General features: G+C 39.4%; 1 protein-coding gene and 1 pseudogene across 1 annotated transcript in view; both read right to left on the reverse strand.

Annotated features, from left to right (window-relative positions):
* The window catches only part of COL4A6 (collagen type IV alpha 6 chain), a 438,122-nt gene that overhangs the window by 141,150 nt on the left and 275,466 nt on the right, over positions 1-21,506 (reverse strand). The gene's annotated exons all lie outside the window — the stretch shown is intronic.
* Positions 20,269-21,222, reverse strand: LOC118636271 (annotated as a pseudogene).

Genomic DNA, 21,506 nt, shown 5'->3' on the forward strand with positions numbered 1-21,506 from the left:
CTTCCACATCAGAAAAAGAGCACTGTTACTGAGCAGTGTTTACCAAATATTTTTATAATATTCTCCAAGTTAGAAACCATCATTAGCACAGATAATGACCTGTAAGGAGCTAGCAGCACCATTGCTAATCATCTAGTATTGTACTGCCCTACATGGTAGTTATTAATCACATGTGGGTATTACATTTAAATAAATAAAATACATTTTAAAATCCAGTTTCTGAGCCACATTAGCCACATGTCAGGTGCTCATAGTTACATATGGCTAGAGGCCAAAGTTCTATTGAATGGCACTGCTACAGAGAATGTAAATATTACAACTAGAGTGGGTAGGAGTTTCAAAATGGTTTAGAGAATGCTTCTATGAAGATTCAGAGCTGTAAGACGTTTTAAATATTCAAATTCATATCCTTTATTTTATACATGAGGAAACTAAGGCCCAGATAAGTCACACAGCTAATTTGTAGCAGAGTTGGGGAAAATTAGAATCCAGGTTTCTTGATTCTGAGGTCTCTGCTCATTCCATGATCTTGGTAATAGAGTATTTTCCTAGTTACTCTACTAGCTCAGGGTAAACTCCAACCAATATTAGTAGCTGTAGTCCAGTAGCCAGATGTTCCCATCATCTCCCCACTGTCACTTATATTTTAGAGAGAAAACATCAGGATAACACTGAATGGGGTTGGAGGTGGGGGAGGAGTATGCAATTATGCAAGTCAATACCTAACTCCAAAATTAAGAGTAAACATTCCAACTGATGTATAAATATTTAACCCAAGTCATACATCTGGGCCCCAAAAAAGGGGGCTTGTTCTTGGCATTTACAATTAAAATGGATAAATCCCCTGACACAATGTTAATACTAACCATTCCTGAGTGTAAACATGTCCTAGGATACTCCTCACTGAGTGTAAATGTATAGGAAGAGATTATTCACTGGATACAAGCTCTCGGCAAAACTGCAATGGTCTATTTTCAGAGCACATGGATGGAGACATTGCATCGGCAAGGGGTCTTTTGGGACCTGTTTTCCATGGGTGGCGGGAAGGAAATAGTCTTGTTCACAAGGACAATTAAGCTGTCTTCTAGAGGTTTGGTTGTTGGGATGCATTTGGATGGGTCTAAGGCTGGATTCAAAACCTTCCATGGCAGTTCGAGGATGGTACATTTTCATTGGCTATCATTTCCTTGATTACCCAAAACCAGATGCTGAGGCTTCAGAGATGGCTAGGCCCCAGTTCACTACTTCTCAAAGGGCACACATTGCTTTTGAAAGCAGGTTACTTCTGCAAGGAAGCCCTGAAATGGAAAGTGTAAGGAAAAGCCAACTTATAGTCACAGGAGGGGTTCGTCCTCTAAGCCTCAGGCTCTTTTTGTGAGGTCATATTTAACTCTCTTCTTTGGTGTCATTTCTCCAACAAGACAGTCATGACTCTTCCTGAGAGTATTTGAGGTATCAGGGACTTATTGTGTAAGTTCTGTTTGTATTAAAAACAACAACAAGGATCCCAAGAGGGAATTTTAAAATCAAATACATTAATCATTAATAATGGAAATCTGAAGCTAAATGAAGAATAGATGTGTATTTTTTAAATCCTCACCAGAGGATATTTAATTTTTTTTCCTTTATTGATTTTAGAGAGAGATGAAGTGAGAGAGAGAGAGATAGAAACATCGATGAGAGAGAACATCGATTGGCCACCTCTGGCATGCTCCCAACTGGAGGTCGGGCCCACAACCTGGGCATATGTCCTGACTGGGAATCGAACCGGTGACCTCTTGATGCATTGGTCAATATTCAACCATTGAGCCACACCAGCCAGACCAGAGGATATTTTTTTATTTATCTTCAGATAGAGTAGGAGGGAGGAAGAGAGAGAGAAACATCAGTGTGAGAGGAACACTTTGACTGGTTGCCTCCCGCATGACCCTGACCAGGGCTGGGGATGAACCGCAACTGAGGTATGTGCCCTTAACTGGACTTGAACCTGTGATTCATTCGTCTACTGTCTGATGCTCTACTGCTGAGACAAACCAGCCAGGAAAATAGATGTAATTTTTTAAAGCATTTTGAGGATTAAGAGGAATTCTGTTTGACTCTAAAAATCTCACCATTTCTGGTGTGACCATCCTGCAAAGCTGACTCTGTAGTTGTCTGGCTGTCTTACACAACTAATGTGAGGCAGAGAAACATACAGACAAAGCTAGATTCTAAAGGAGAGGGATCAAATCTCCTCCATTTGCTTTGAAAGAGACAAGCAAGGTAATGAGATTCAGGACATGCTACCCCAAAATATGGCACCTTGGCATATTCAATATTTTATGCCGAAGGAGTTTGAGAAGACAACAAAAGCAGGAGGGTCACTGTGACTTTCTCCCACTCTTCTCCCCTAAAATAGGTCATGAAACCCTCTTGTGAGAAGTGCCATCCCTGTACCTGGAGGAAAGGAACATCCTTGTCTCTGAAGACAAAGGGACACCAAAAATAATTTGAACAAAAGTACCTTGCTAAATTTCTTCTGGTCTACGAAACTTACCTCATATTTCTTGAACTATCTTATTGCCCACTTTTTATCAAACCTAGCATTAAAATACACAAATCTTGCCGTTTCTTCAGGTTTTCATTTCATTATGAAGGCTCCTATGTCATGTAAAACTTATATTAAATACATTTGTATTTAATATGTTAATCTGTCTGTTAGTTTAATTTTCAGACCCAGCCAGGAGCACTAAAAGAGTAGAGAAAAAATTTCTCCTTGCCCATAAGAGCCAATCATGCACAGATATTTAAGCTATTTATTTGCTCCTACTAATTTCACTCTGAGGGGCATTATTGACCTCTATTTTTAAATACAACTTTGTCTTTACAACAACTCTGCCTCTTAAAGGCATCAATCACTGGATGATTGAAATGTACATTTTATAAACATTCTGATACATTTGTAGCTACTTGTTTGAAAAAATGAGTGAGTAACTACAGCCAATGTTGATTAAGTCCAGGAAGACCCATAAGAATAGCACAACCATCATAAATGATAGATTTTAGTAGGTAAACAATATTTGGGAAACAAAAGGAGTTCTACCACCTAATATCAAGCCAGAGTGCTAGACAAAGTCGGAGACTAAATCCATATGAACTACAGAGGAAAAGAGAAATGAAATCCACTGGATGAAATTCTCAAATGAGATTTCTGAATCATACTTCACAGATCTTCAATTTTCAGGTTTAGCTGCACATTAGAATCACCCGAGAGAATCTGATGTAATAGATCTGGAGCTGGCCCCAGGCACTGGTGTTTTTAAAACATTTCCAAGGAAATTCTGATGTGAGGTCGGGGTTGAAAACCACTGTTCTAGAGTACAAGGTTATGCTCAAAGTACTCAATCTGAGGCATCAAGAATAGCTTAGGGCAGTGGTTCTATGAGGTTTAAAAAAATTATTGGGACCTATTCCTATACTTCAAAATAAAAATGCTTAGGGATTCCAAAATGGTGGCAGAGTGAATGGAAGCTACATAGACCATCTCCCAGACCAAACTGTAATTGCAACTAAAATACAAATTGTAGGGGAAAAGCAACAGAAAAGTAGCTGGAGAAGACTCATATAACCAGGGACAGGAAAAAAGGACACTGAATCGAGCCTGGTAGGATCTGTGGAGGTGTGAGAGGCTGGGTTGGGATCCGACAGACAGCAACTATTTTAGCTGTGAGCAGCTCCCTTGGGGTTAAAATCCCAAGCTGGCCTCACAGTGCAGGGGGCTGGGACAGAGCACTAAATTAGCTACAGCCCCTCACCTTGGGCTCTGGCAGAGGGAGGCAGACTGGTCTGGAACTCTGTGGAGAAACTCAGGATTTGGAGGGCACTGGGAGTTTTTTGCTGAATCACTCTCTCACAGGACAGTAGATATCTTACTCAAAGAGCCCCTTCCCAGAGCCCCAGGGAGAAGCAAAAGCTCCTTCCTCAGAAATTTAACACCACCGTCCTGTCCGGTTTGGCTCAGTGGTTAGAGCATTGGCCTACGGACCAGAGAAATTTAACACCACCGAGCTGGGCCAGAGAAATGAAAATTGATGCTCATTAATAGCCAGCATTTTCCCCACACTCTGGAAATCCTTTTACCCTGAACACCTGAGGGAGTTTTTCGTTCAGTGAAGGCTACCACCCAAGGCTCATCAAGTAACTGAAGCTAATAGCATCCAGGCAAATAGCTAGAGGATAACTGAATCTTTTCTGGGCTTGCAAATCTACCCAGGAAAGTAAGACTTGACAGTGATGTTTAATGTGGGTCCTCTCACACTCATCCAAACCCAGTAGAGAAAGCCACAAACAGCAGAAAAGCAACACTGAAAAGGAAAATTTGGCCGACTCCAAAACCCACTGAGATATCCAAAATGGTGAAAAAAAGAAATAAATTCCAAATGAAAGAACAAGAGAAATCTAAAGATGAGATAAATAAAAAGTAGATAAGCAAGTTATGAGAGGTAGAGTTCAGAGGAATGATAATAAAAAAGTTCAACAGAATGAGTAAAGACCTCAACAACATGAGTAAAGACATAGAAACATTGAAAACCAAACAATTGGAAATGAAGAAAGACATAGCAGAAGTAATGAACACATTGGAAGAAATAAACAGCTGAGTAGAGAAAGCTGAAGACTGGATCAGGTGAATTAGAAGATAGGGTAGAAAAAAGCACCCAGTCAGAAAACTAAAAATAAAAGACAATTAAAAAATAGGAAGACAGCTTAAGAAAATGGTGGGACAACTGGAAACATAACAACATTCACATCATAGGTTCTCTAGAAGAAAAAGAAAATGAGCAAAGGTTAGAAAATATATTTGAAGAAATAATGACAGAAAACTTTCCTAAGTTGGTGAAGGAAAAAGGCATTGAAGTTCAAGAAGCAGAGAGCCCCAAGTAAGAAGAACCCAAACAGACCCACACCAAGACACATAGTAAGTAAAATGACAAAAATTAATCACAAAGAAAGAATCCTAAAGGCAGCAAGAGATAAGCAACTGGTTACCTACAAAGGAAACCTCATAAGGCTCTCAGCTGACTTCTCAACAGAAACACGACAGGCCAGAAGGGAATGGCATAAAGTAATCAAGGTCATGAAAAACAAGGATCTGAATCCAAGACGACTCTATCCCACAGGGCCATCATTTAAAATAGAAGGTCAAATAAAGAGCTTCCCAGACAAAAAAAAAAAAAAAGGCTAGGGGACTATATTAGCACCAAACCAGCACTGCAAGGAATGTTAAAAGGACTGCTGTAATTAGTAGAAGAAAGAGGAAGAAAAATATAACCACACTAAACAAAAATGGCAATAAATAAGTACATATCAATAATCACCTTAAATGTAAATGGATTGAATGCTCCAATCAAATGACACAGAGTTGCTGATTGGATAGGAAAGCAGGACTCATCTCTATGTTGTTTACAAGAGACCCACCTCACAACATAAGACTCACATAGGTTGAAAGTGAAGGTATGGAAAAAAATCTTCCAAGCAAATAGAAAGGAAAAAACAGCTAAGGTTGCAAAGTCATACCTGATAAAAATAGATTTCAAAATGAAGGCCATAACTAGAGACAAAGAAGGCCACTACATAATATTGAAAAGTTCTATCTAACAGGAAGATATAACTTTGTTAAACATATATGCACCCAATATAGGAGTACCAAAAATATATTAAAAATCTTCTGGAGTACTTCAAAGGAGAAATTGACAGCAATACAATTATAGCAGGGGACTTCAACACCCCACTGACATCATTGGCTTAGACACCCAATTCAAAATCCATATTAGCTTTTCTTAAGGAATTATTCCTGGACAATCAGCATCAGAATGACATGGGGGAGCTTGTTAAAGTGCAGATTCCTAGGTGACATTTTGGGTCTAAAGAATCAAAATTGGGCTTGGGTTTGGGAATAAGCCATTTTATACCAAATACTGAGTGATTCTGCTTCACATTTAAGTTTAAGAACCACCGATCTGCATAATAGAACCAATTATATCTGGCTTGTCTCAGGAAAAATACAATTGTATAGGGAAAGTTGTGTACAAACAACATTAAAACTTTCTAAGTGGTATTAACTAACATCATTTAGATGACAGGAAAATAAATGAAGTAAATTATAGGATTTCAGGTTCAAGGAGAATACTGAAACACAGGGAACTTTATTTGTCTTCATTATTTCCCTCTTTATATATAAGTAGCATAAGATATAAAAAAGGTATGTTTTGACTGGATTCCACAAAGGTTGTTTTTAACTAGTGTTTTTAATTATATATTACAAGGTAGGCAATGGTGGCATAGTGATTGTCAATAGGACAAGGCTTTGCCTTCACTAAACTTACATTTTAGTTGAAGGAGACAAATAATAAAGAGTTTAAAAAGTTGAGACTAAAAGATCATTCATTCATTAGTTTTATTAACCTACTCACTCTCTTTTTCAATAAACATGGAGCTTATATCTAGAGGAAGACAAAAATCTCAAGTAATTACAAGTCAATAGATGTTACAGATTTACAAGTCAATAAATGTACGGTGCTAAGGGATTGTCTAAGGGAAGATAATAATGCAAAGGTGATTTTTATAGAAAGTGATATTTGAGTTGTTAACTGGAGGATGAGGTAAACCAGGTGAAGAAGGTGAGGATAGGCGTGGGAGAAGAAACAGCTGATGATAAGCATTTCAGGAAGATGCAGTGTGTTGAGTGCTCAGAAGTCGAAGAGAACAAGATACATTTAAAGATATTGGAATGGCTGCTGAGGACAGTGCTATAGACTGAATGTCTATGTGTCTTTCAAATTAATATGTTGAAACCTACTCCTCCAATGTGATGGTATTTGGAGGTGGGACTTTTGGGAGGTAATTAGCTCAAAAGGGTGGAGCCTTCATGAGTGGAATTAGCACCCTTATGGCAGAGATGCCAGAGAGCAATCTCACCCCTTCTACCATGTGAGGACACAGCAAGAAGATGGCCAGGAAGTGTGCTCTCACTAGACACCAAATCTGCTGATGCTTTGATCTTGGACTTCCCAGCTTCCAGAACTATGAGTAATAAATTTCTGTTGTTTATAATCCGGTAAGCTGCTATAGTTGGAGAAAGCATTGTTGAAGGCAGACATGAGTTGGACCTGACAAATGGAAGAGATTTGGAGTTAATGAAGTGGTTTATTTTGGATAAAGAGAAACTCATGAGTGGGGTGGAAAAGCTTAAAATGAACATAGCCATGTAGGAAAATGGGGCATGAGCCACCTACACTTCTGTTTACTCGGTGGAAATATCTGTTTTGTTGCTGGTATTTTGATGTTGGAAAGCCGTAATGACATAATTCTCGAAAATCACTTTGTGGAATGGTGAATGGGTGGAAGAGGAGATACAATAGTCACAAATCAAAGGCAATCTGAGGAAAAAGGTTAGAGGAAGAATGAGATGAGTGATGGTTTAAATATCCTGTTTTACAAATGAACAAATAGCCAGGTGTTCCTCAGCCAAGTAACAGGAAGAGTTTTAGAACCCCTTCACACAAAGTGCAGGTTTTGAAATGGGAAGAGATAATGGACATAGCTTGAGAGCTCTATGCTGTTCATCAACATGGACTTGGCATTTATTATACTGCCTATGAAATGGTAGCAACTTATAAATATGGTGCTTCTAAGACTAGTCCCAGATGTTAAGTGCAAATCTTGTGTATAGAGTACCTGAAAGTATAAAGGGCCTAGATTTCCTATGAGCATCATTGTTGGGGGTAGGATTTGTTGTTTGTCATCAACCTCAGCCTCTGCACCCGTTTTCTATTACTGCTGTAACAAATTACCACACACCTAGTAACTTAACGACAGACATTTATTATCTTACTCTTCTGTAGGTAACTAGTCTGAGATGAGTTTCCCTGATCTAAAATCAAAATGTAGGTTCCTTTCTGGAGGATCTAGGGGGTATTATATTCCTCTGCCTTTCTAGCTTCTTGAGGTTGCCCATATTCCTTGGTTCATGGCCCTTTCCTCCATCTTCAAAGCCAGCAATGCTGGCCAAGTCTTTCTCCCCCCAGATTATTCTGAAACTTTCTCTTCAGCCTCCCTCTTCTACTTGTAAGGACCTTTGTGATTACATTGGGCCAACCTAGATAATTTAGGATAATTTTCTCATTTCAAGGTCAACTCATTAGCAGCATTACTTCCATCTGCAATTTTAATTCCTCCCTGACATATACCATTGCATGTTCACATGTTCCAGGGGTTGGGATATGGACACCTTTGGGATGGGGAAGGCATTATTCTGCCTATTACAAGCTTCCATCCATGAAACTGGTAAATACACTCTATTAGACAGTGCTCCCTTCTTGCAAGCCCACAACACATAAAAGTGATTGACCACATAGTGAAAACTCTCTTGTATGACACTATCAGAACAAGTAATTGATTGGTTAAATTGAATAATTATATAAAATAATACATACAGTCCATAAGCATTTTATTTCAACCTAAAACATACAAACGTATATTCATTTACCAGTCTGGTGATACAATGTCAGGTCAAGGCCCCCATTTTTTAGTGTGGATCCTCTGACTGCAATTTCAGTCTCTTTCTTCCATAATTTACATCCCTAATGCATCCTATTTGACTTCCAGCTTCAGTTTTTCTCTGTTATAGAGAAGTTTTTAAAAGCAACTTTTCTTTATTAATTTTTTCCCAAAGCATTAAACTTAATTTTCATGGAAACAGTAGCTTCCATTTTATACTCATATTTAATAAATTTACAATAATTTACTTAATTATATTAGCAAGTAAAATGGGCATAAATGGATTTGGCAACAAAACAACTGATTCTTGGTAAGCACCAACTCAACACATGGGGAGTAGAAATGTAAAGGTCGACCAGAGGATAACTTATTGCACAAGTTCTCTTGTGCCCTCAACATTACCAGTATATATTTCAGTAGGAAAAAAAAAAAAAGTATTAACTTAATCCACCATGTCAGTTAAGTGGAGGTCAGTGAAGGGAGATTTTACTATATTTAAAATATTTTACTAGAAAAGGACAGTCAATAGATACTGTGTAGTCTTAATTACTCTGATATTCAATTCTTTCCTGAAAGTCTCCCCGAAAATGTGCATCAGCTAATACTAACAATAGTTGATATTTATTTAGTGCTTACGTGCCTAGTATTGTGCCAAATACTTCATTAAACATTTATTTAATCCCCACAACCATATGAGGTAGGATTATTTTATAGGTGAGTTAACTAAAACTGAGAGTTAAAAAACTTATCAGATGTCATACACCAAAAAATATTGAAGCCCAGGAAGTCCAGCTCTAGAACCCATATTTATTACTATTATACTATGTTGCCAACTATCAGATGAGCAAGTCAGGAATTGTAGCATATACTGCCACACTGCCAGCTGCCTTCTTGTTTCCTCTTCATAGTCCATTGGTGGATCATTCAAAAACAAAAGGCAAAACATCTATGGCAATGCCCCTAGCAAACTTCTTTGCTTCCTTATCCCCTCAGATATGGTAGTTATACAGCTCTCTTTTACTGGTGATATGCCAAAAAAGATAGTCAAAAACCAAAAGCAGACACTGAATTTATTGAGGTTCTTTATCAGCAGCAGCTATTTTCCCCCCAGTGGCATTTTTTTTCCAAACTCTTCCTAATTTATTTTCCCTCTCGATTTGCCTATCATTTATGAAGGCTCAAGGACAACCATCATTCCATCTTGGGTTCTACTACTATAGAGTGCCAGTCATTTACCTTCTATATCCAGAAATTATGTGTAGAGAAAGAGATCAGAACTCAGTCTCTTTACTATAGCTAAGCAACACTAGCCCTTAGACATTAAAGAGATTAAATGTAGCCTCCATGAATGTTAAAGCCAGACAGCCATGTCAACCAGCTACTGGAAGTTATGCTGCAGGGAAAAAGAAAACAAAGACCGGGGGAGGGGGGAACTGTGCTAAGAAAAAGGAGGGGGGTGCTGTCAGAGAATGGGGTCATTAGACCTCTATTTGGAAGGTTCATGTGAGGCAAACATGTTGTCAACGCATGTTGGCCAGAAACTAAGAGGAGACAAATCTAAGGTCAAATAGTACTTTCTATCTTTAGGATGCTAGATTTATAAGTGTAAGTGTATCAAAAGCCAGAGGTCTAGGGTTGCTATGGAGACTCATAACTGAAAAAGTCTTGCACGCTGTATCAGATACCAGCTCAAAGCTCTTCAGGCTAGGTTTGAGCAGCATGGACTAAAATTGTACCCAGACCAGACTCGGCAGGATGGGGCAGTTTAATGATTTGTCATGATTTGACGGCCACTAAAAGAAGTCTCTACAAAGGCAGACAGGGAAGGGCTAAAAGAAAACTAGCCTAGACCTATTGACATCTAAGTGAAACTCAAGAGTCAGTAATAAGCATGTTGACAGATTTCAGGTGATTATAATACTCCCATTCTTCAAAAAATTATAGTATGTTGGGATTTGAGGTCACTTTGGTCCAACTACCATGGGACTTTGGGATTTTTAAAAATATCTATTTTATTAAAAATGGAAAGTTGCTATGTCTGTTTTATGGATGACATGGGCCAAATCCCAATGGCATAATGAAGAACAAAAGAAGAACCAGGCCATGCAGATTCATCCTCGAAGGAAAAGGAACCATGGACCTTTAATTAGCTAATAGGGCATATTACAGAATCATGGAATTCAGTGTGGGGAAAAGCAGAGAGCATTAGAATTCATTAGAATTTGGTTTGCATGCCAACACAGCTCAAATTTTCTGTTGACTTTGGACATATCATTTCAGCTTTCTGGGTCTCAGGTTTCTCATTTGTAAAATGAGAAATAGTCATATCTGCCTTACCTACCTGTGGAAGATTGCAATATTGACCCAATTCTTTACCCCTTCCACTATTTTTGCCACCTGACTCATTTCTTCCATAAAATAAGTGAAAGTATATTTCCCATTAATTGACTTTGGGTTTGATAATGTAATTTGCTTTAGCAAATTGGAGGATGTGGAAGTAACAGTGAACCAGGCCTTAAGAGGCATTATTGTTTGTGCTTATTCTTGCATCTCTGCCTTAACCATGAAAATAACATGCTTAGGCTAGCCCATGATTCTAGAAGGAGGATGAGGAACTTGTGAAGCACAACTACACCCAGACTAGACCAACCAACTCCCAGATTGCCACAGACTCATGAATGGCCAATGTCCAGCAAACCTACAGACTGAAGAGAAATACAATGTTGTTTTAAGCCACTGAATTTTGTTGTGCTTTGTTACATAGTGGCAGCTAATTGATAAAATAACTTGGAGAGGCTATCTGAGTTTCAAATATGAGAATACATGAGAGTACTTTTTCAAAATTTCTAAGGTTTATACAAATGCTATGGACCATTTTAAGAGTGACTAAGTAGATTAAAGGGCTAGAAAGGTAAGGTAAAGTGGAATTTGGTCAATTTTTGTTACTGAAGGTCTTAATTGACAGGGTCCTCTTTGCCACAATAAAACTAGGAGAGCTAAGTCCCAGGGTTCCACTCCAGTGAATTCATCCTGAGGGCATGGTTTCTCCTGAGTTCCTGTTCCAGCACTTGCAGAAGGACAAAGCATAGAGTAAAAGGAGATTTTTTTTTTTTTTTTTTAGAAAAGGAAGACTTAAATGAGAAGGCTTGAAGATTTCTTCAGATAGCAGATCAAGATGCCAACAGCTTTTCACTCTCCCTCCTCAAATACTTGCTCTGTTCACTGAATCAGCCATAAAATTCATCCGTGCTGGTGGAATCTTGTGTGCTGTGGCCAACAGTTTTGCTGGGCAATAATTCTTTCAGCTCTCTGTTCCAAGCAACCATGTCTGAGAGTTCAAAAAGCTAAATACAGAGAAACCACATGAGCCACAGGCTTCATTAACCAATGATAGAAAGCAGGATCTCATACAGTTGTTTCTGGTACAAAACTCTGTCAAGGGAGGGGGACAGTTGTGCTTAAAAATCCCACTGGGCTGACTAAGGATGATCCTATCCTTTACAATATACTTCAGAGTTTGGGTCAGACCAGTATTTGTACCAATAAAATAAATAGCAGAAGGGATATTTAGAAGACCTTGGCAAGAAAAGTATAAGTAAATAGAAGAGCACAGGCAGTGGTATTTTGAGAAGTAATGTTAACTGCATTCAGTAGAATAGAAAGTAAATTATTTACACTATTAAAGTAAATTATTAAAGGGCAGACTCAGCCATTTAAAGGAGGGAGGAACAACCATCTGCTGCTCTAGCTACAAGTGACTAGCTTACATGTCACATGCCAAGGCTAGAACCACAGCCAAAAATATGAACCAGATACAGCCCCAGAAAGTTTCACCTTGGGGGTCTATAAAGGGGGAAAATCGTGAGCTCTCTTTATTGGCAACTAGGATTGCTAATTCTCACATCATGCCACTTTCCAAAGGGAGTTCTCTCCTTAATAAAGAGTAAGAAACAACCAAAATGCTTTAAACTACTTTATTTCTACCATATTTCCCTTGTGAAACCCATCCTTCATCCATTCACTCTGGGCAAGGGCAAGGGAGAGTCTCCAGTGGATGAATTCCCTAATTATTCAGCTGCCTTCAGGGACAACCAAGACCACATGAAATCCACTTAACCAGTTTACCTCTCCTCTAATCACAGTGCCAAAATAGATTCATTTTTATCAAATTCCTAACTACCATCCCCAAAGCTTAAAACTATCCCCATCTTTTACTCACATATCTGGTAAGTCCTTCCAATTTGCCTTTTCTTCAGGTACATCTCTTGGTTTGTCCTGCTCCTCTGCCCTTCCTCTGCTCTGCCCCATGATAGGATCTGTTCTCTCATGCTTTGCTAACTGTAACAGCCTATAAGCTTCCTGTCTTCTAGATTTTCTCCAACTTTTATTCATGTCGCACTCAGGTCATCTTCCTCATGTACCATTTTTGAAAAATCAATTCCTTCCCCTTCTTTTCAAGGAATGAGAATGACTCCTGGTTTCTTATGGCGTCAAAACCCGTGTTACTCTAACTTCACTTACTGTATCAATCACCAACTTCAGGCTGGTGCCTCAAACTACTTTCCACCTTTGAAACTGCTCAAACCATTTCTCTTGCTTGGAGTGCTCCTTAAGACCTTCTCAACACTCTTACCACTCCATGTATGCAGAGCCAGTCTCAAATTTGTATCTGCCCATGGAAACTCAAATAATACTAATGAGATGACTGGAAATCTTATTAAAAACAAACAACAACAAAATAAAATGAGCAGGAGGATTCTGTCTTCTTACTGGTGGTCTTCTTATTGGTGGTTTCTTCAGCAATGCATTTTTCACACATCCTTCCTTTTTCATTTCAATATGACAACAACTTTTATTCAAGATGACACTGTCTACCTCGATCTGTCAAAGGTTTGCAACCTTGGCCATGTATTGGAATCATTCTGGGAAGATTTAAAAACACTAGTTACCCAAGTTGTACCACAAATCATTAAATCACAATCTCTGGGGGTGGTGAATCTCAGTGATCACTATTTTAAAAATGGTTCTAGGTGATTCTGAGGCTCAGAACCACCAGTCAAGATAACCACTCTATTCTCCTGCCAGGTGTTCCCCACCTTTTCCTTCTCTCTACTGTACCATATTTTACTACTGTTTACATTCTCAGCTCTAAGTGTTTCATTCTCATACTCAAGATCTTTCAATGGTATAGCTCTATTTCTCTCTACCTCTCTATCTGTAGCTCTATCTGTATAGCATCTATATCTATAACTATATCTATTTTATTTATATCCATATAACCAAATACAAGAGTATATTCTATATTAAATGGAAATGTAGGTTAGAGAAGAATATGATATGTTTATTTATAAATTTTACATGTGTATTAGTTTTCTTTTGCTACATAACAAATCTCCACTAACTTAGAAGCTTAAAACAACACAAATTTATAGTCACAATTTTCAGTCCAAGTATGATTTAATAGCTGCTAAGGGTATCTGATTGTTTTAAGATATAGGTTTTATTATCAATCAAGTATGGTGAGGTCAACAGATAGGGGATGACAACCAATGAAAAGATAATTTGTTACTACCGGTCCCAAGAGGAAAGGCACAGCATGCAACATGGCTAAGCACCAGAATGGGCCAAAGGGAGAAGAAGTGAGGGGGGAAGCATGGGCAAGAACTTTTATTGTAGTTACCATTGGAAAGGCAAGGCAAAGCAAAGTAGGTTGAGGATTGGCTAGTTTGAACAATTTCAGAGGATTATGGGTTACAGGAACTGTCACTAGTTGCCTGGTATCTGGGCCTGGGATGATTAGGGCACAGGAATATTGACTCCTAGAGTGTAAGATCCAGATAGAAAGAGTGGTTCAGATATGGGCTCTAGATTGATTGGTTTGCATATGAGAGGCACCCTCCTGGGGAAGTTATTTGCTATCTCTAAGAAGTGGCTGGCCCTGGGAAAGGCAGTCTCTCCCCAGACAGCAAACCCCAGATGCCAAAGCATGAAGAATACAGAAAATAAGAAAATATAGTTAATACACTCATCAGGTTGAAATCATAGTATCAAACAAGGTTGTAACCCAAGCTCACTCACTATTTATTGGCAGAATTCAGTTTCTTGTGGTTTTAGGACAGAGGTCCCTGATATCTTGCTGGCTAACTGCTAGGGGTCACTCTCAGCTCTCAGAGCTGCTCTCAGGTCCTACCCACATGGTTCTCTCACAACACAAAGATTCTTAAGACAAATACTATATGATCTCACTTATATGTAGAATCTAATGGACAAAATAAACTAATGAACAAAATAGAAACAGAGGCTTAGATACATGGAACAAACTGACAGCAGTCAGATGGGAGATGGGGGGGGTGTGGGTACTGGATAAAAGAAGGTAAAGGAATTAACCAAAGAATATATATATATAGCCCATGGACACAGACAACAGTGTGGTGATGGCCAGAGGCTGGGGGCAAGGGCCAGGTGGAGATAGGCAAAGAGGGGAAAGTTGAGGACATCTATAATAGTGTCAACAATAACAACAAGAAAGCAGTTAGGAATTCTTATGTAATGTAACGTAAGTAACTATCTCATGTCTTTGCCATAAAACATAACTTAATCAAGGGAGTGACAGAATACCATAATTATAGATCTGCACACACTCAAGGGAAGAGGATCATACAGGGCATATAGGCAGGGAGCAGGAATCTTAGAATGCTACCCTCCATAATTTGTGATTATCTATATGTATATATTTGCATGGGAGAAAAGTCTGGAATATGTTAACATGAATCATCTCTTTTGAGGGGCTTTCAGATGGTATTCTTTTTTGGATATAATTTTTATTCTACAAAGCACATATAATTGAGAAGGCAAGGAAGGAAAATGGAAAGGAATGAAGGAAGGATGGAAGGAAGGAAGGGAAGAAAAGAGGAAGAAGGAAGTCGTTTACTGAACTAAGCATAAATTAATCCTGTCAAAACAGGTTCCCCCTAACATAATGCGAACTCTGTTTAATGAGTCATCTTCTATTACCCCTTTCAAATGATCCTGTATTCAATCTAAACTAAGTAACCCTGGCCCTCATTTTACCCTGTGCTTTTCTACCTGTATGGCATACCTATATTACCCCACTGCTTCATTTATGTCAAAACCCTACCCATCCTTCAAGGCCAGTTGCTACCTTCTCCGCAAATTAATTCATGATCCCACTAGCCATGAGATGATGCTTCTTGCTTTAGAAATTCCTGAGCAATAGATCATAGGAGGTAAGCTCCCAAACTCTAAGGTCATATTGCTTAGGTTCTACTCCTGGCTCTTGCTACTTTCTAACTGGGAAATCTGAAGTAAATTGCTTAACCTTTAATAACTCAGGACCATTGCTTAGATGAGATAAAGGCTTTGGGAGAAGAGGAGCTTTAATCCAAGGCGAATTAGTAAGAGTGTGAACACTGGAATTGAGCTAAATCAGAAATGCAAAGGAAACCACATATGCCTTTAGAAGGAAATCAAGTATGTGGCACTGAGATTGGGATGGGAATGCAAATGAGTGGAGCTTTGGAGTTCAAGCCCACAATATAACCTTTGCCATGGAAAATTACCCAGCCAAAGTCACAGACATTAAATACGAAGCAAATGTTCCATGAAACCAGGCAACAACATCAGTGATACCTTCTGGGCCATTTCTACAAAACAGAGGGTTCCTGCCCTGGCCGGTTTGGCTCAGCAGTGTGAGCGTTGGCCTGAGGACCAGAGAGTCCCGGGTTCGGTTCCTGCTAGGGGCATGTACCAACAAAAAACAAACAAAAAACCAAAAACAAAACAGAGGGTTCCTCCATTTAGGTCTCTCCAGTAATGTATGAAGAAATTTCGTTTGTGTTTTTTTGAGAATTGAATTTATCCAAGAAAAATAACTGTCCTTTTTTGACAATTTTCTCCTCCATGTATGCCAGTCAGATTATGAAAGGCAAAGCAAAGAATAGTATTTTCCAGTCCTGTGCTTAAAAGAAACGTAGTACTGTACCCTCTGTTTAGCTCTCTGTCCTGGCACAGTGGGGCACACAAGGATTACCAAACGTTGCCAGGCTGCCTGGGAAGTGAAGGCTGTGCCTTGACTTCACCAAATAACATATTAAATTGACCTTCATCTGTTAAACCAGGTTAACTCTCCCTGGACCTGGCTTCTAATTCACAAATCCTCATTTTTTTTGCCTATATAATAATTAGGAACCACATCAATAAAGTATACCACTTTATGTTCCAAAGAAATAGCTATATTATTAAGATTTACCCTTTATTTAGCACCTACAATGTTCCAGATACTTTACACACATAATCTCAATTAATCCTCAAAATTCTACCAGCTAGGTATTCTTATCCCCTTGTGAAGGATGAGGACCCATCTGCGGGTAGCAAAATACAAGGCTGAACAGTATGCCCCACTGATCTCTCCTTTCTCTGTCTCCCCACTCCTCCAGTAACTCAGGACCTAAGCACTTGCCTTAGGATACCACAAAGCAACTTCCTCCTCCTCCTAAGACAAATGGCTCTTCCAAAGACAGCAGGCCACTGTGGTATTTTAGAACTGTCTACTTCTAGGTTGATTGGTGGTATGGAGAAGTGGGTCACTGGAATTAGAAAACCCAGGGTTGCGGTTTCTAATTATCTGTGGAGCCTCAACCAAATTCCCTTCCCTTTCTAGGGTTCTGCTTCTTTATCAGTAACAGGAGAGGGTAGGACTAGATTTATGGCTTGACATTTTTTGAAAGCTATAGAACCTTTGCTACATAAACAAAATATTATATAAAGCCAAATCAGTGCCACTGATTAAAAGGGGTGGAGGCAAGAAGGGCAGAGAGGCAGCCTTTGTAGCACTCTGCTGAATCTTAAGGCTTGAGAGTTGACAGTTGTACTAGGTAATAACTAAAGGTCCTTTCCTACTCTAATATTTGATGGTTTATAAGGTGAACAGTTTAATCTTAGATTTTTCAGTGCATTTTCCTCCTCCTCTAAACTGAAAATAGAACGTCATCCAAAATGGGGACCATGCCATGCTCATATTATATTTCTAATCTGGTAGAAAAATTTAATTCCCTTCATTTCTGAGATTCCTCTATGCCTTCGTGACAGGGAGAGCTGACTTAAAGGCTACAGGTATGGCTATCAAATAAAGACAGTTGCCAAAGTCTTATGCTTTGGTACCTAACTCAGAGCTGTACACTTAATAGGTGTTCAGTAAATACTTGTTATGTAACTGTTGGCTCAAAGGGAATGTTAGCCCTAGGGTATCTGTACGTTAAGATGAACATCCTTGTTTGGCCATAGGCCTTCTAAAATTTTGAGAGGAAAGCAAGTCTCAAAGATGATCATTTTATCTTCATCAATACCTACAGCTGATCACTGTGGAATCTGACATTATGATTACATGAATGGCAGGGCACAGTGCTTTATAGCTGGAGTACTTAAAAAAAAAAAAACATTTAAAATATACAATGGCAATGGCATACAAACTGACAAGAATGTATTAGACACAGGCTTCCAAGAAAAAAAGAAAAAAGAGGCCTTGAGAGGAAGATAGAGTCTCTTTATTATTTTCTTAAAAGAATAAGTTTAAAAACTTTATTATTGATTTGAGAGAGAGAGAGAAAAATTGAGATTTGTTGTTCTACTTATTTATGCATTCATTGGTTGATTCTTATGTGTGCCCTGATCAGGGGTCAGACCTACAAACTTGGTGTAGTGGGAAAATGCTCAAAGCTACTCAACCAGGGCTGATAGAGCCTCTTTAATAGAGGGTGCTGTGCTAGGAAGATTGTTAGATACCAATTTGCTCTTTGAAAAGATGTTCATGTTACACAAGCAAAATGCAGATACAGAAAAAAATGTAACACTATTGATTCAATAAGTTTAGTGTTACATTTATTGATTTGCTAATACTATTCTGTTGCCCTGCTTGACTAGTAGAGGACAAAAAGCTCTTAAGCTTTAGGTTTAATCCACTGAAAAGAAAGAAACAATGACCCAAAGTTGAATTGTCCTTCTGTACATTTTTGGATGAAACTCTCAAGGAGATTCTTCTTAAAGACAGAAAAACTCTTTGATTTGCCTCATTTGGGATAAATTGCAATTTGAATCCAAACGCTTTACAGATATTTTTTTTTCTTTATTGATTTTAGAGAGAGAGGAAGGGGGAGGGAGAGAGAGATAGAAATATCAATGAGAGAGAACATCAACTGGCTGCCTCCTGCATGCTCCCCACTGGGGATCGGGCCCACAACCTGGGCAGGTGCCCTGACCGGGAATTGAACCAGCGATCTCTTGGTGCATGGGTTGATGCTCAACTACTGCGCCATGCCGGCCAAACCACTTTACAGATTTGGAGCCAACCAGTCCAAAGAATGTTATGTTTTCCAAATAAACAAAAAGAGTGGTCAGAAAAATGGGCACTCAGATAGCAAAAGTTTGCAATTTACAGTGTTAATAGTCATTGACGTTTCATGTGTTCACTTGAATCTTTTGATAGTCATGGTCAATGAGGGGTTATTTAAAATAAATGGAACAAAGTTTTAGTTTTCAGAGCTCATAAAACATGAAGATTCAAACACCTCTCCATGACTAACAAAGGTTTACTTTTCACCTTCACCTGGAAATTAACTTAACCTCTTAATATTCATTTCTTATTGGGTAAAACCACTAGCCTAGTCCCGTGATTTATATTCCTTTTACCTCAATGCTCCACTCCTACATTCCATTTTATCCAAACAGCAAGATCTTACTGAAAACAAAATAGTACTTGAAAAATAGCATTTTGTCAAGTCAAAATAATCTGCTCCTTCCCAAGTGGCTCAGATGGTATATACTCAACAAGTGTAATAACCAACCAAAAGAAAATCTGGGTAGGAGTTACATGGTCCATAGTAAAGATTGTATCTATCACGTACCATTTTTTTTTTCTCCACCACGGAGAAGGGACTGGGGTTCCAGAGCATGCAATATGGATGTCCTAATAAAAGTTGGTTTTACTTGCAGGTGTTGTAACTTTACTGGGAAAGAAAGTTAGCTGTTTCAGTACTAGGACATAAACACACTGAATGACCCTGTTCTTTTGGCCAGTACAAGTTAAACAGAATGTTAAAATCCAACTCTGGCTTGGTGTTACTGATTGAGAGAATGGAGCAAGTCTGGCAGTTTGTTTGAAATAAACTCAAAAGTATGTGGAGATATGGGGGCTGGAAGTCAGACAACCCCAAAACAAATTAATCAGATTTTTAATTTTTAACAATCAAAAACACTGAGGTGCAGTCTCATTATTCTTGTACCAATAAAATTGTATTTTTAGATACTTAAATTTCATATCATTTCCACTTGTCACAGAACATTATTCTTTTGATTTTTTTCAACTATTAAAAAATGCAAAAAACATTCTAACTCATGGGTGTTACAAAAAAAGTAGTGGGTGAGATTTGGCTGCAGGCCACAGTGTTTAGACACTGATTCTAGATGGGTAAACAGAAAGGTTAGTGACCAGACCTACTGCTCATATATCAAGATAGAGACAGGAAGGTTCAGAAGTGTGAGTCTCTGGTGGGTGTGGTCAAGGAGCTGAGAAGTCATTATTTTCCTCATTCTTGGTCCATTTCCATATAGAAATATCCTCTGGAGTTACAAGACTAGGTGACAGGGCCAGAACCTAGGGAGAGAAGTGGGTGGCTGGCAGTGCTAAAGCTCAAGTCCTGGGGAAGGGTCCACTCCCTCTCAGGGTGGGACTTGGGACAAATACACATGCAGATTTCTTCTGCCCACTTTAGGTACTCAGCTGCCTTCTTCTTTACACCTTCCCAGTGATCAGGTAAGGGTCATCAGGAACTCCCTGAAGCAGGATGGGCACAACTCCTGGTAACCCAGCAGAGCTGCAGGATAGGGGCCTGCCTCCTGGCCCCAGGGTTTCTAGTCCTGCCTGCCAGACTTTGTCTCCATTGTTGCCAGGTAACCTATGTGGGTGGGACTGGGCCTGCAACTGCTTTCTTGGAGAAAGGGTTAAAGAAGGCAAGCTCATCTCGGTGAGGTGGCCTCCCTTGGGAAGGGGAACAAGATGCCTCCTTGGTGTTCCCACAGTTAAGGAAAAGATCTAGGGCCTCCTGGTTAAGGACTGGATGGCAGGAGGTCTGCTGGCACCTCCAACTCCTCAAGGCCCCACTTCTCTTTGGAGGGTGGCTGAAGCAACCAGGACACATCAGGTGGTGGCCAGGGTTCCTCAGGGGGCAGTGTGAGGATCAGATGGTGTGACAGAATGTGCAGGTCTCTGGACACCTTGGAGAGCCATATCACCTTCCCACACCAGAAAAACTCCTTGAGTTTGGTGGCTGCTGTTGAGTGCAGGGATATGCACAGTGAAGTGAAGCAAATTCTCCATCTGCTTTCACCAGTCCTCAATCACAGAGACTTTGAATATGGCAAATACCTGGGCCCTGGGGGAAAGCTAAGAACAACTCCAGGGTGGTAGTGGTTTCATTGTGTGTACGCCAGGTCTCTGTGCAGCTTGCAGAAGTCACTGTACCACTTCCAGACCACCACCTCTTTGACAGCCTCTGGGTCCCTCTTTGAGATGAACTGTGTGGTCACTTTTCACTCAGTGTAGCCCTTGGGGTGGGTCTGGGGGTCAGAGACTGTGTAGTGCTATAAAAAGTTGTCCTTCACCTGGTGGTACATGACAGCCCAGCTGGGGCAGAACTGACTGATGGCCAGTCTCATTTTTAAGCTAGAAGTCATAATGTTATTCAAACTGGATCAGAACCTCTCCTGAATTGACTTGAAAAGTGATGGCTAGTTGTCCCCCTATTTTGAGTCTCCCATTCTTCCCCAAGTGATAACTCTGACATTTTAGCTGGGCACCTGGCCACTCAAATAAAACTGCAATTCTTGTTCTCAATTTCAGATGAGTATGACCCTGAGACAAGGTTCTGGCCAATGGAATAGGAGGGAAAGTGATACCA

Source organism: Molossus molossus, unplaced genomic scaffold (genome assembly GCF_014108415.1).
Source record: "Molossus molossus isolate mMolMol1 unplaced genomic scaffold, mMolMol1.p scaffold_m16_p_2, whole genome shotgun sequence".
NCBI classification, from domain to species: domain Eukaryota; kingdom Metazoa; phylum Chordata; class Mammalia; order Chiroptera; family Molossidae; genus Molossus; species Molossus molossus.